Below are 14,277 nucleotides of genomic sequence, written 5' to 3' on the forward strand. Positions count from 1 at the left end.
ACATGCAACAACTTGGATAAATCTCAAGGAAATTATGCTGAGTAAAAAAAAAAAAGCCAATCCCAAAAAGGTCACATAGTGTATAATTCCATTAATATAACATTCTTGAATGACAAATTATAGAAATGGAGAACAGATTGGTGTGGTTTTTTCTAATTGCTTCTCTTTCCTTTATTACTCTAAAATGCAATTGTCCCTCAAGGCTCAATCCTATTATTAGTCTCCATCAATCTTGGATTTAACCTTTCATTCCTGTTTGATTTCCTATTCCCAGCCATCTATAGGATATATATCTATTCAAATATCTGCCATCACTGCAAAAATCAAATAAACCTTCAAACTGAATCTTCTCTACACCTTCTTCCATTCCATTTCTTATTAGGACCCCATTCTCCAAGCTCTCTTTTTAATCCTTTTCTCTAGTCTCTTACTAATATTTGGTTACCCAGTCTTTTGCGCCTCCCCAGCGTTTCAGATTCTTTCTTCCTCAGTTTCCAGGACCCCCACCATCACATTCATCATCTGAATAATTTCCAACAATCAACCACTCTTCCAGCTTGTTACCATCAAGTTCTGAGTACCTTGTCTCCAAACAGTGGAAGAAATCTTTAGTGTTATTTAAGCATCTTCTCCCCAGATTATGGCAACTATTCTATTATTTCAAAATAGAATAAAATAAATTCGAATTCATTCATTTAATATATTTATTGAGCATATACAATGTTCTGGATACTGCTCTAGATGCTAGCAAATGAGCCAGTGAACAAAATTAAGTTGCTCTTAAGGCACCTGAAATGAGCTGGGACAATCCAATATAATCAAGGGTATCTTAGAGTAGTTTCTTAAGTAACTGCCTTTGATTAATGATTTGTGTATTCTCATTACATTGCCAAGAATTAGTACTTTATAAGGATCAATAGAAAGCTATGATAATTTTCAAATGACCTGAATTGAAATTCTTGATCAGTCACTCTTTAGCTATGTGACGCTCAGTCTCTCTAGGCCTCTCATGAACAATGGGTAAAATATTTACCTTCTAGAGTTGCTGTGCAAAGTAAATAAGACACGTAAATATATTGTAGATACTCATTGATGAATGTTAGTGTCTTGCCTCTTAGAATTAAAGGCATCAAGTTTATATTATTCAATCCAACAATAATTTAATCAATTCCAGTCACAATACTGTTGACCGCCAAGTCACTCAAATGGTGAAAGTAGCTCTATTACTGTAAGTATCTGAAAAGTTATCTTAATATTCCACATGCATTTAAAATATTTACTATAAAATATCTTGTCTAAAATAATAGTATTTTAATTTCTAAGTATTTAACAACCTACAAAATCACCAAGAGACCAAAATGAATATAAAAAGAAAAAATACTTTTCATGTTTAAACTGTTTATTTCTATGGCATTTTTCCTAGCCCTTTAATTCCAAGACTTACAGTATTCAAAAATCAACTTTTTCCTCTTCATACGCTAATATAAATAGAAAAACAAAAACAAAAACCTGGAAATGGAAGGACTAGTGTATTACAACTAGAGAGCTGAAGCTTAGAAAAAAAATGTCTATGCATCTTACTCTCAAAAATGAGTTATGGAATTAATAGATCTAAGACTCTGTTAGGAAAAATACTCAGATATGCAAGCTTTATTAACTTATTATGTATCTTGTTCAAGACAGGCTTTTAGAGTAACCTATCTGGAACAAGGCATATAATCACTGAGAAATTTTACAATAAAGGCAAAAACAAAATGTCAAGAATGAAGTTGGCAGACACAATGAGTGCTACAAGTGACCAGTATATCTGCTATAAGACAAACTACACCCACTTTCACTTTTACAATTCACTGTAAAGACCTTTCTGTGATGAGATTATATATAAATAAAAAATAATCCATATGTACTGAGCTGATCAGCCACTCATAATAAAAGTCATCAGAACACGGAGAAAGAAATTGCTGTGTGAAGTTGTGGACTGACTAGAAACACTTTTCGAAAAATCCGTAATGAATCATTTACTTTAGGAGGTAAGAAGCATAAACTTTAAACTACCTATAAGTGATAGTTTAGGCTATACCAGCAGAATCTAGTTTTTTAAATCTCCACCATCACTCTGGATTAAATTTAAATGATAAATATCACAGTTTCTCAGACATTCTCAAAGTAATTACACAATAAAAGAACTTTTGTCTTTTGGCACAACCATACCATTTCCATAAGATCTGCCAGTTTTAACTTGGAGTTCAAAAATCAAGCAGTTATTACATTAATGTATAACTAATAGGTTACTACTAACATACAGCAACTAGGTTACAATACACCAAACAATTACAAGCTAATACACATAATACACACAAACTGATCCCAGGGATATTAGCCAACACAATCATCAGTTACTTCCTTTAGGAAATATGTGCAAGATCAGCAAGCCAAAATTAGCGGCTACCATGATGCTTTCACACAGAGGGCATTCAACCATTTGCCACTAAATGAAATCTAGTTTATGATATTATCAGAGCTAGAATGGTCCTAAAGGAGTACAATTTTATTTATTTTTTGTGTGTGTGAGGAGATCAGCCCTGTGCTCACATCTGCCAATCCTCCTCTTTTATTTATTTATTTATTTTGCTGAGGAAGACTGGCCCTGGGCTAACATCCGTGCCCATCTTCCTCCACTTTATATGGGATGCTGCCACAGCATGGCTTGCCAAGCAGTGCATCAGTGCGCGCCCGGGATCCGAACCAGCAAACCCCGGGCCGCCGCAGCGGAGTGTGCGCACTTAACCTCTTGCACCACCGGGCGGGCCCCGGGAGTACAATTTTAAATCTCACAAGATAACAAAGGTTATTGGATCCTGACATGTCAACATGTCTGACAAATTCCAGAGACACTTGAAATCTGTCATTTCATCTACGTAGAGTCCTATAAACCCCACTGGACAAACCAGAGTCAGATTCTGAAAGAGCATTTTTTAAATTTCCAAGATTCTAAATGAAAAAGTTACAGAATATGGTAGGATCCATCCCCTTTTGGATTAAAAAAAGAAATCTGAATTTATTTATAAAAAATAAGGACTAGAAGTTTGTGAGTTCATCAAAGTCAGTTAACATGGCCAATCATAAAAAAAATTATATATAAAATATATATAATCTTAAACACTGTATTTTTAATTTAAAATATCATTCATCAGTATTTTGGTGTCAAGCCAAAACGTTCTCTTATTGAATATGGCTCCCCTAATTGGAATCCTGGGTTTTCATTCTTGTATAAACCATATCTGTAACACATTCTCTACAGCTTTTTGTTTTAGATTATTGCAAAGTAAGAAATCACCTAGACACTTGAGGAGCAATGGGGAATGCAAACTTCCTTCTAGACTTTTATTATTTTTCTCCATAATCTTTTAGTTATCTTACCCATACCTAACTTGACAACAATTTTCTTCAGCAATTAATTTGCCTTTATCAAGTTTTCCAAAGCATTTAACTTAGTTTTCATTTAAACTACAATTCTCTCTTTACACCCGTTTATCATTGGTTTATGTAAAATCTAATTAAATAATGTAAACACAATACAAGTACAATGGGATTAGCCAATTTGGGAACAAATATATGATTCTTATGAGCATTCAACTCAACTAGTGGAAGCAGCACAAAGAGTTTACATCATTCAACATGCTATGGGTATTAGTATTTTTTTTAAAGAAATATTTTTTTTGGTGAGGAAGATTGGCCCTGAACTAACATCTGTGCCAATCTTCCTCTACTTTGTATACGGGACACCTGCCACAGCATGGTTTGATGAACGGTGTATAGGTCCGCACCCAGGATTGAACCCGCGAACCCCGGGCCGCCAAAGCAGAGTGATTGAATTTAACCACTACACCACCAGGCCAGCCCCTTAAAGAAGAAATGTTAATCCTGCAAGTTGATTAAATGAAGGTTAAAGAAATGTCTACAGTATCTACATAAAACACTCAAGGAAAAATACATAAACTATAAATAGTGATCACCTTAGCATATGAGAGATGCTACAGATGGGAGTCAGAGACTCATTTTCTTCCAGAAACAACTACAACAGAAACAGCTGGAAAACTTACTAAGAATTTTACATATTAGCTCATTGAATTCTCAAAACTATTCTATAAGATAGGTTCTATTATTATCTCCATTTTGCAGGTCAAGAAACTAAGGCACAAAAAGGTAAGTAACTTGCCCAAGGTCACAACTTGGCTTGAGTGCAGTCAAACCAAAGTGGTGTGGTTCTAAAGTTTCTCCTCTTAAACCCTATGCAATACTGCCTCTAAGTACTATTTGAGTTCTTTTAATAAGCATATATTACTTTCATAATCTTAAGAATTGGGGAGGGGGGAATAAGCATATCCCAGTATGTCACTCGCCAAAGCAAATTTTTCAGTAGCTCTCCCATCAAGTCCATACTCTTGTATCCTGGCATTCAAGGCTCACCACAACTTGATCTCAATCTGTATTGCTATAATTCCAATCCAAGACTCTTATCCAAATAACACATGGGTCCTGGAAACGAAAAGGTCATCCTGAATCAGGAAAGAAGCACTAAACAGTATTCCCAGTATTCTCTCATTCAGAGAATCCAAAAACAGTGGCCTGATTTCTTAAGAGGAGAATCAGCACTGTTTCTTAGAAAAGTATAAAATACAAAGCATCAGGACCTAAATTTTAATCCTTGATCAACCACTATCTAACTATACAACCTTGGGAAAATGATTTAACTTCCTTGGGACTTAGTCTACTTATAAAATAAAAGGGAAGAGCTAGAACATTGTAAAAATCAGCTGAGACGAGTACTAACATGCAAATTCAAGACCCCACTAGATGTGATTATGTAGGTCTGGAATGGGGCCCAAGAATGTTGATTTCAATAAGCACTCCATGTAAATGATACATGTGGTCCCTGGGCCACAATGAGAAATAACTGACTAAAAGATCTCTCAAGTCAATTCTAACTCTAGTTTCTTAACTTCAGTCAATAGGGTGCTAGTTTACATGTCCAGGATGGGGGTTCCGGCCTAAAAGAAAATCCTCTAGTTCATCATGGGACTCATTTTTGCACCTTTCACTCTATACTTTTTTAAAACCAATAGGATAAGATTTGGCAGTGCTACAAACTGAACTTTCATTCTCCTAAGACACAGTGAGATACAGTTAATTTAAATGAGTTTTAAATCAATTAAGCACCTACAAAATGCTAAGAATCCACTGTATCATCTCATTAATCCCCACTATTCTGAAATATAATTACCTTAATTTTCTCAGAAGAAAATTTTAAGTTTTAGAGACTATAATCTCCACTTTACAAATATTCACAAGTCTCAAAATTTTCTTCTCCTAGTGCCTGAAAATTTCCAAAGAAACTAATACTTTTCATTCAATATGTTACCCAGGGCCTGAATCAGTAAAACATTCAAATTATCATCCAAATTCACTACTAATATTTTGCTATCACTAAAAGGAAATACGCCAAATAGGCCTGGCTTCTCAAGAGGAGAATAGTGTTTTCCCTGTTTCTTGTCCCTTTCCTGTCCCTCTGAACTTTGCTACAATGACTATGTACTTCTTTAATTACAAGGTTCCAAAAATCATACACTGCCTTGTTCTCAGAGTTATAGACATTTGATACTCTGCTGTATTAAATGTACCATCTCACAACCTTTTTTAAAAGTATAGGTGCATATATGTAAAAAAAGAACTTGTCTCAATGATTTCAGAAAAAATACTTTAGTTCAAAAAAATTACTTGAAGGATTTTTTTTTAGTGGAAGGGGAATAGCACCATAATTAAATTTTCAGCCTTGTCTTATCAATCAAACTGCTAGCATTAGCAGCAAATCATAAACCTAAACAACTGTAACTCAAGGCTCATTTGGCAATAATTCTAAAAACTGAATGAGGAATTGGAACTACATTCATTTAAAAAAAATAATTTAACAATCTAAGTACTTAATTTTAATTTCTGTATTCTAGATTTCAAATTAGACCAGCATTCAAGAAACTATTTTAAATGTCATCTGTGTAGAAACCTGTGCAGGAATACTATTTCATACTAACTAAATTATCTACACTTTTCTTCCTTTAAATTTCTTTTATTTGTTGTGATTACAAAAGTGATCCATACACATTACAGAAAAACCAGAAGAGAAAAGAAAAGAAAACTCTCACAATCCCAATTACCCAGAAACAAACCACTGCTAAAAACCCTGATACATTTGCAGCTACCACAGTAAAACTTACTCAGGCAAGAATCATCAATAGACACTAAATCTAGGAGAGGAAGGTCTAACGAGGAACAGAACATTTATGCAATCTCAAAATATCTCCCCACAAATTACTTAATAATGGCAAAATGAGAAACAGTAACTAACAATGGGCAAACAGACATCAAATGCCTTCAGAGGATACAAAAACACAGATTACTTACCTAGTATCCCAGCCAAAAATGCCAAATCTGAAACTAATCATGAAGAAACCTTAGACAAACCCAAATTGAGGGGCACTGTATAAATAACTAGCCTGCCAATATCACGAAAGACAAAGAAAGACTGAGGAACTCTTCTAGCTTAAGGAGACTAAAGAGACCTGAGAATTAAATGCAACCTGTGATCTTGGATTGGCTACTGTACTAGAAAAAAATGCTAATAAAGGGCTTAATTGGGACAATTAATGAAAATGGAATATGGACAAAAGACTAGATAAAAGTATTACATCAATGCTAAATTTCCTGAATTTAACCACTCTGGTTACCTAAGAAAAGATGCTTGTTCTTAGGAAATGCATACTTAAATATTAAGGGCTGAAGGGGGCATGATGTATGCAATCTACTCTCAAATGGTTCAGAAATTTTTTTTTTTACATTTACAGAGAATAATAAAACAAATGTGATAAAATGTTAAAAAAAAAGAGAGATCTGGGTAAAAGGTATAAGCAAAGTTTTGTACTACTCATGTAACTTTTCTGTAAGTTTGAAATTATTTAAAAATAAAAAAACTTGGTTTTTTTCTAGCATTTATCAACATAAATATAACATTTGCATTTTTTAATTAAAAAATGGAATCATCAGTTTGATATTAATTATTTAGTTTTGGAGCCCTCCCAAATACATTTGAACATCCCTGGAAAAAGGCAATTGTTTTCCGATGAATTAGAGGTGTCTTTCTCTTGCTCTCCATCCAACGAAATTCCCACACACACACCATAAATACCTACCCCATCACCATCTCCTTAAGCAGTCACAGCTAATTAGAGGGATCAAGATGGAGAACAGTGGCTCTCTGACACCTTGCCAATTCCTGTGAGGCCCAGCAGTACTTCACTTTTTTCAAATAAGTTCTGTGAGATTTCCCTATAGCCTTATAACAAATCTTTTACTTAAGCTAGCTGGAACGGATTTCTGTTCATTGCACCCAAACAAACCCCAAAACAGCAGGCTTTTGAAAAGTAGAAATAAATGGTGCAAGGGAAATAGTAGCCACTCAAACTAATCTTTTGTCTATGCTTGAAAAATATTGTTTTGTTGGTGGCTTAATGATAAGATGTAATAAGGCTGTGTCAATTCAACCAATTATGTGGCTTCATTTAAACAGAAGCAGAAAAGCTAATAATTACAAAAGGAACAATCTTACTTTCTCAAGAGGAGTTACTATGTATCAGACCAACCTCAGACCCCCATCAATTCATGGCTACTAAGCACAGTCCTAACCATTCAAATCAGCCACATCAAGAATCTTCCCGTCTTTTGCTACGTCATTAAACAGGAAATGGGTTTTGAAATTCCTGAAACTTGTCTTTCTTTAAATGACATATACAGCAAGATAAGAGAAATTCAAGAGGTCTTTCTGTAAACTCCAAAATAGAAACTATTATATTTCATTATTACTCTGTGAAATAAAAAATATATATATATTAGAAGAGTATATCTTTCTCATAGTCTCCTGATATGTGAACTTTTGAAAAAACAAAACTATGTTTTCCTGACAATATCCTAAGTGATCATGGTTAATTCTTTTCACCACATTCTTTACTTTTTGCTAAAAACCACTGACACTAGGCTTTACCATATTCTTAGACCAAACAGTGAGAAAAATGGGAAAACATATTTAACCTTTAAACTTATTTAACTCAAATAAGTTTAAAATAACTTATCAGAGTAAATTGTTTAAGTCTTTAAATAGAAATTATGTTTTAAATACCCTTTGAAAACAAAAGTCAACATAGATTAAAAAATTAAAATTTTTTTGTCTCAGATAAAATGTTAGATAACATAAGTAGGTGAACTTGAACTTTAAAATTATCTTATAAATACCACAAACCAAAACTAACTCAATCCCACTGTTATATTATTTAGCTTTGTGCCACAGGGTCAGACCTTAAATGCTGCAACTAGGTGGGCTATAACACAGGTATGATCACTCAATATTATCTTTCTCAATAATAAACTTCAGGACCAAGAATGTTTATTCCTTCAGATTAACTCTAAATTGAGCAATCATCTAAAAGCTGGTAGAAAATTATCTCCCTTCTCCAATCGTATGATTAGAATAAAGAAAACTGCACAAATCATTTTGTTTCTCATGGTGACCTGTATACAGGTCCTTTCTTAAACCCAGATTTCATGTGAGACAGTTTTAAAATGTAAAAAATAAATATTTTAATTAAAAATGGACAAGTAATTGATTATTTAACCATTAACTATATTATAGATTATTTAACCATTAACTATATTATAGATTATTTACTAATTAAAAGGCATAACGTCTATTTTGATGGCATCTTAATGCAACAAATCAAAAAAGAATTCTGTGACTCACTTGTTGCACTGAAAATGTCCAACACCTCAAATAGCTTAAATAGTTTTGGTAAACAACCAAATCAGATTTTCAATAAAACTGTAAAATTCACCTAACAATACAAAAATGGCTTTCCTGACAATCTAAAAATAAAATTTGATTTTATGAGCTGTTCACGAGGGGAAAAAAATATGATTTCATATCAAGTGAAATATAAGACCATTTTTTTTAAAAATTAATTATTTATTTATTTATTTTTCCCCCCAAAGCCCCAGTATGTCATAGCTGCACATCCTTCTAGTTGCTGCATGTGGGATGCGGCCTCAGCATGGCCGGAGAAGCAATGCGTCGGTGCGCGCCCGGGATGCGAACCCGGGCCGCCAGCAGCGGAGCGCGCGCACTTAACCGCTAAGCCATGCGGCCGGCCCCCAACTGTTTTCTTGACTCTGATTTAAGTAAAAAGTATCCTAGCTACTAATGGTTAATAAAAACTTCTCATATTCTTAAACATACAAATAAGATCTAATTAACTTAGCCTGCATCACCACCATTTGATTTCTAATATAGCACTTAGCATAAGTGTTCACAATAACAAAAAACAATTTCTTTTGGTTAATTCCTACCTCTTTATAAAATACTCATCATTTAATTGCAATAGCAAGATTTTTACAGTTAAATACAGTCCACTTGAAATGTAGTGCACTAAAAACAATTTTCAACCACAAATATTGCTCTTTCATGTTAAACAAACTTTTAGGTAACACAAAAATACTATCCTTTCAATATTAAGAAAAACATGAGGCTCCTCCCAACATCTGTACATTACAAAAGAGACAGTAAAAAAGAGACAGTGAGCCACTCCAATTTTAAACCCAGCCTAAAAGCTAGCTAACATTTATACCACAATATCTCAAATAGTATCCTTCTTGTTATTTTGCCAGTCAACACAAAAAATAATTTTACTGTAGAAATAATTCTATTTCATCATTAAAAAGTAAGTCTCACTAAATACAAGTACTCAACATTTATTCTAACACATGACAAAGAACAGTCCCTGATCACCCTGAATATTTGAGATGTAAATGTGTTCGCTTAATCAAAAGCTTTAAATTCAACAAATAATTGAGCACCTACCATCTGCTAAGAATAAATCCTTTGGAGATAAAAGCTATTATACATTATTAAAATAAAAAAAAAAAACATAGCATCTTTTAAGAAAATTCCATACTAATACTTATTAAGCAGTTTTTGATAGCTCTTCAAAGTCCTGTTGGTTTTATACACATTTTAAACACACAATGGTAGTACACATTTAAGTCCCACTAGTAACTTCCAGAAAAGCAGAACTATTAGGATTTACACAACACACTTTTAAAAATAAAACCGTAGGTTTCTTTAAGAGTTTGATGCATGAAAATGGGTAAATTATTCTTAGAAATAAGAAACCAATTTAAGAAGTTATAATTTCACTAAGACCACTAAGGTACGTATCGAAGGGAAGAATTTCTCCTAACTTATTAATTGGCTTTTTTTCCTCACTGCCTCATTTTTAGATCCAAGAAGTCCTAGAGCTTACTGTGGTATACATGCTAAAAAGTTCTCTGGCTGGAAGCTGTGAGGAAGACAGAAAAGCCAAAACTGTCAGCAAGTTATCAGAGACCTAAAGAGTTGAAGAGAAATGGAGAAGCCCTGTAAAGGTTCTAAACTTAAATTAAGATCAAAGGGATCCTATAACTTACACAGACAACAAAAGAGAAATATGATCAAAATGTAGTCTCTAAAAATAAAATTTGCTCTCCAATTACATTATGATTTTCTACAAATCCACGTAAGCAGATAAACAGCTAATCCTTCAAACTCAGCTATCCTAAGAACAAAGACTATTAGACTAGTTTTCCCCCAAGGGACTAAATGTTTCAAAACTCTCTGGGAACAAAAACTATGCCTAACATTTTAATAAATTTGCCTTGACAATCCTAACTTAAAACAGTTGATTGGGGTATACATTAATAAAAACCAAACATTTATAGCCACATTACTTATAAAGTAACCATTTAAAATAAAATGCAATATATTTTTAAAAAGTCAGTCTTGTTTTATAGGAACCAAAACATATCAAAACAAACAAGAAAAAAACAAAACCCAAAGCAATGAAGCAGGCCAGTATGAAAAAGCTAGTAGAGTGAAGGCAGCTTTTCTTATAATTTCTAACTTGATACTGTTTGTTTGAAGCCCAGGAAGTCCAAATGCTTTATATGTCTAGACCTGACCAAGGTCACTATCAAGAAAAACACGGATATGGAGAGTGTTCCCTCCTATGGCTACATAAACCAAATTTCCCTAAGAGTATACTGATTTCCTACATTAGACAGTAGTTTAAAGTACCAATCTTCTGAACCACAGACCTTAACCACTTATCTACAAAATAAATGCACAATCTTTACACTGCAGTTAAGGGTCTGGACTTATACGAACACTCAGAGCATAATACAAATGAGCATTGACCTGGAATCCGTACACAAACTCTCCCATTATCCACATTTTGTAATAAAATATTTCTAAGATTCTAAGTAAGGCTGTGTGCTCAGTCTTCCATGATGAAACTCTCTAAGCCAGTTATTTCTACAATTATTTTGTAACATAGGAACTTATCAATCTAGTTCATAAATGAACTTCATGATTCTCTTATTCCATTGTAAATATTTCAGAGCAGAATTTACAAGGAAATAAGAGAATCATGAAAGGGTGTATACTCTCCAACCTTTTTAAGTACTATTGGATTGAAAGGCACTCATCTTTCAGTTGCACCACAATCAGAATGGTCACTAGACGCCATTAATGAGCCACTCATATCTCACTGCTTAGTTCAGGCCAAAAAGATCGACCTCCCACTACACAGATGAATTCTAATCATTCACACTTTTAAAAATGCAGTTAAATTACACCATTTAATTTTCTGCCTCAATCTATATGATTCTGAAATTAGCATAAAATGGATTCAAGACCCTATCATGGTATGGTTTTTACTTAAAAGTCTATTGAAACACACTGAATTCCACATCCCATAATAGGTAAATGTGCATGTTGGAGGGTGGCGGAGGGGGATCAACAACTAAAGCCTTACTTCCTTACTTACATAATTTTGATAGTATACTGTAAGACAATTTTAAAAGGCAGCAGAGCATGGAGCTTCACTTCATCAAATACACAATCAACTTAGAAAATTCTTAAGGAATGCTTAAATATACGGGAAAAATGGATGCAAAATATAATAGTGAGAAGAACAAGCATCTCCACACCCAGTGAAGTAACAGGTTTAGGCTTGTTTGTACAGCTCCCTAAAAATTAATCTGAAAGAGTACAACAATCAAAATTCACAAAATTGGTCAAGAGTTGGACGGGAAACAAGTCACACAACCTAGTCACACAAAATAGGTTGCACTTATACACTTACTAAACATTTTAATTTACTTTGGCATATTGGAATAAAGATGCTTGGATTAAACCGAACAAAAACTATTATTTGTCCCCAAATAAAATTTTATTTTTAATATTTAAGAGTACCTAGCCTCACTACTGCAATTTCTAAGGCTACCTGTTTTTATTTTTTTCAAAAGTGGTGTCATTTTATTTGCCTCTCAGGAAAAACCAATAAAATTAATCTACTAAAACACAATACTGTAATTTGCAGTAAAATCAACACATTTTTGTAAACGGTTTGGGGAAGGAAAAAAAAAGCCCAGTCTTTTCACGTAAACATAATAAGCCTGTAATATGCTGCAGACAAACGCACTGCATGGGGTGTGGAGGACCCGAGCTGATTAGATTACCACAACATCAGCCTGGGGCCGCCATTTTTAGAATCTGTAAAGGACAAAAGAGGGAAATTTCACTTTTTACTCCCCATCTCGGAAATTAAAGGAAAAAACGGACTATTTTCCAATTAGGTATTGATGTCTCCAGCCTAGAGTTGAATGCACCTCACTTAATTCTCTCCAAGGTCTCCAGAACTCCAAACACCTTACGTTATTCACATCTCTCAAAAGGGGGGAAATAGGCAAAATGGGCTTTACTCTAAAGCTAACTGTAGCGATTTCCCTTTGACTTGAAACTGTATCACTCTTAAGACAGAGTCCAGCAAGAAGAGCTCTGCGGAACTGGGGCCAACGGGAGCGAGCACTCCGGATTGTTTTTTCTCTCCCCCTCCCCCGTTTAGCACAGTGAACCGTTTGTTTCTCTTCTGTGTCTGCTGCCACAGTGTTTGTGCCAATCCCGCGGTCAAAATAAGCTTTTCTGAAATGTGCCATATTGTGGATTCTAAGCCTCCGTACAGTAAAGGAGGGCGATAATCAAGAGCAGTGGGGGAGGAGACTGAGCAGGCTGGGGACTGGGGTGACCACCTCAGGGGCGGGTTTACCCTCTCCCGGGGAGGATGAGGACCTGTCTCGTCCTCCCACAAAGGGAGATGCCCGGGGCGTTCTCTGAACCCCCTTCGTATTTACGAGAATATTATACCAGAGACTGCCAGCAAAGAAATGGAAGAAGAAAAAAATGGGGCCTAGACGGCTTTTCAGCACCTGAACAAGATGCAGTAGAGGAAAGGCAGAGCTGGCAGCTCCTGGGAGCACTTGGACACAAACCCCACTAACAGTCCCAAGCCGCCCCCTTCACCCAAGCGGCCTTAACCCCCTGCCAGGGAGGAGGGCGCCCCCTCCCTAACTCCCACTCTCAGGGGGGTTAACTGCCAGTTACCCTTCCCCAACCCTAAAACCCGCCATAATGCTCCCTTTCTAGGGACAGAGAAGAGAATGGACAAATTCGATTCAAACAAGCAACGTCTCGCCCCAACCAAGACACCTGAGCGTCACCGTCGACCCCCCCTCCCACAAGGATAAAAATGAGAAAGCCCCCTCCCTCTGGAAACACCCGTCCCTCCACCCCGCAAACCCCACCAACTCCCGAGGAGACGACAGGCACTGACCTGTGATGTTCACACACCAGACACCCGGACCCCGTTATCGGCTCGACCCCTAAGGCGTCTCTCCACACCTCCGCGATCAGACGACCCCCCGACAGAAGCCACTGCGGACACAGAACCCGGCTCCACACACCCCCTCCCCAACAGCAGCGCGCAGCCTCTTCACCAGCAACCGAGGAGCAGGGGAGGGGGCGCCCCGTCAGTCGGCAGGAACGCAGAGGCCACGGCAGGCTGCTCAGAGTGTCTGTGCCCCCTCTGCGTCCGCTCCCCAACTCAGGCACGGTCTCCGACTCGGCCCCCTGCGCCCGCTCAGTGTCACTGCCTCTCGCTCTGGGAAAATGGCGGCGGCGGCGACGGCGGCGGCGGCGGCGGCGGCCGCGGCGGCGGCGGCGGCGGCGGCAAGTGCACGGGGCCCGCCCGCCCCGCTCCGCAGGGGCAGAGGGGGAGGGGACGAAGCCGCCCGCCGCCATTTTGC

At 36.4% G+C, this 14,277-nt stretch overlaps 1 protein-coding gene across 8 annotated transcripts in view; it reads right to left on the minus strand.

The window, feature by feature from the left end:
- The window catches only part of KMT2E (lysine methyltransferase 2E (inactive)), an 87,227-nt gene extending 72,983 nt beyond the window's left edge, over window positions 1-14,244 (minus strand). For all 8 annotated transcript variants that reach the window (XR_009215896.1, XM_058523675.1, XM_058523693.1 and 5 more), the window contains exon 1: window positions 13,806-14,244. The gene's annotated coding sequence lies outside the window, so the exon portion shown is untranslated. The remainder of the gene's footprint in view (window positions 1-13,805) is intronic.
- Window positions 14,245-14,277: the final 33 nt, after the last annotated feature.

The sequence above is a fragment of the Diceros bicornis genome, chromosome 3 (genome assembly GCF_020826845.1).
Source record: "Diceros bicornis minor isolate mBicDic1 chromosome 3, mDicBic1.mat.cur, whole genome shotgun sequence".
NCBI lineage: Eukaryota > Metazoa > Chordata > Mammalia > Perissodactyla > Rhinocerotidae > Diceros > Diceros bicornis.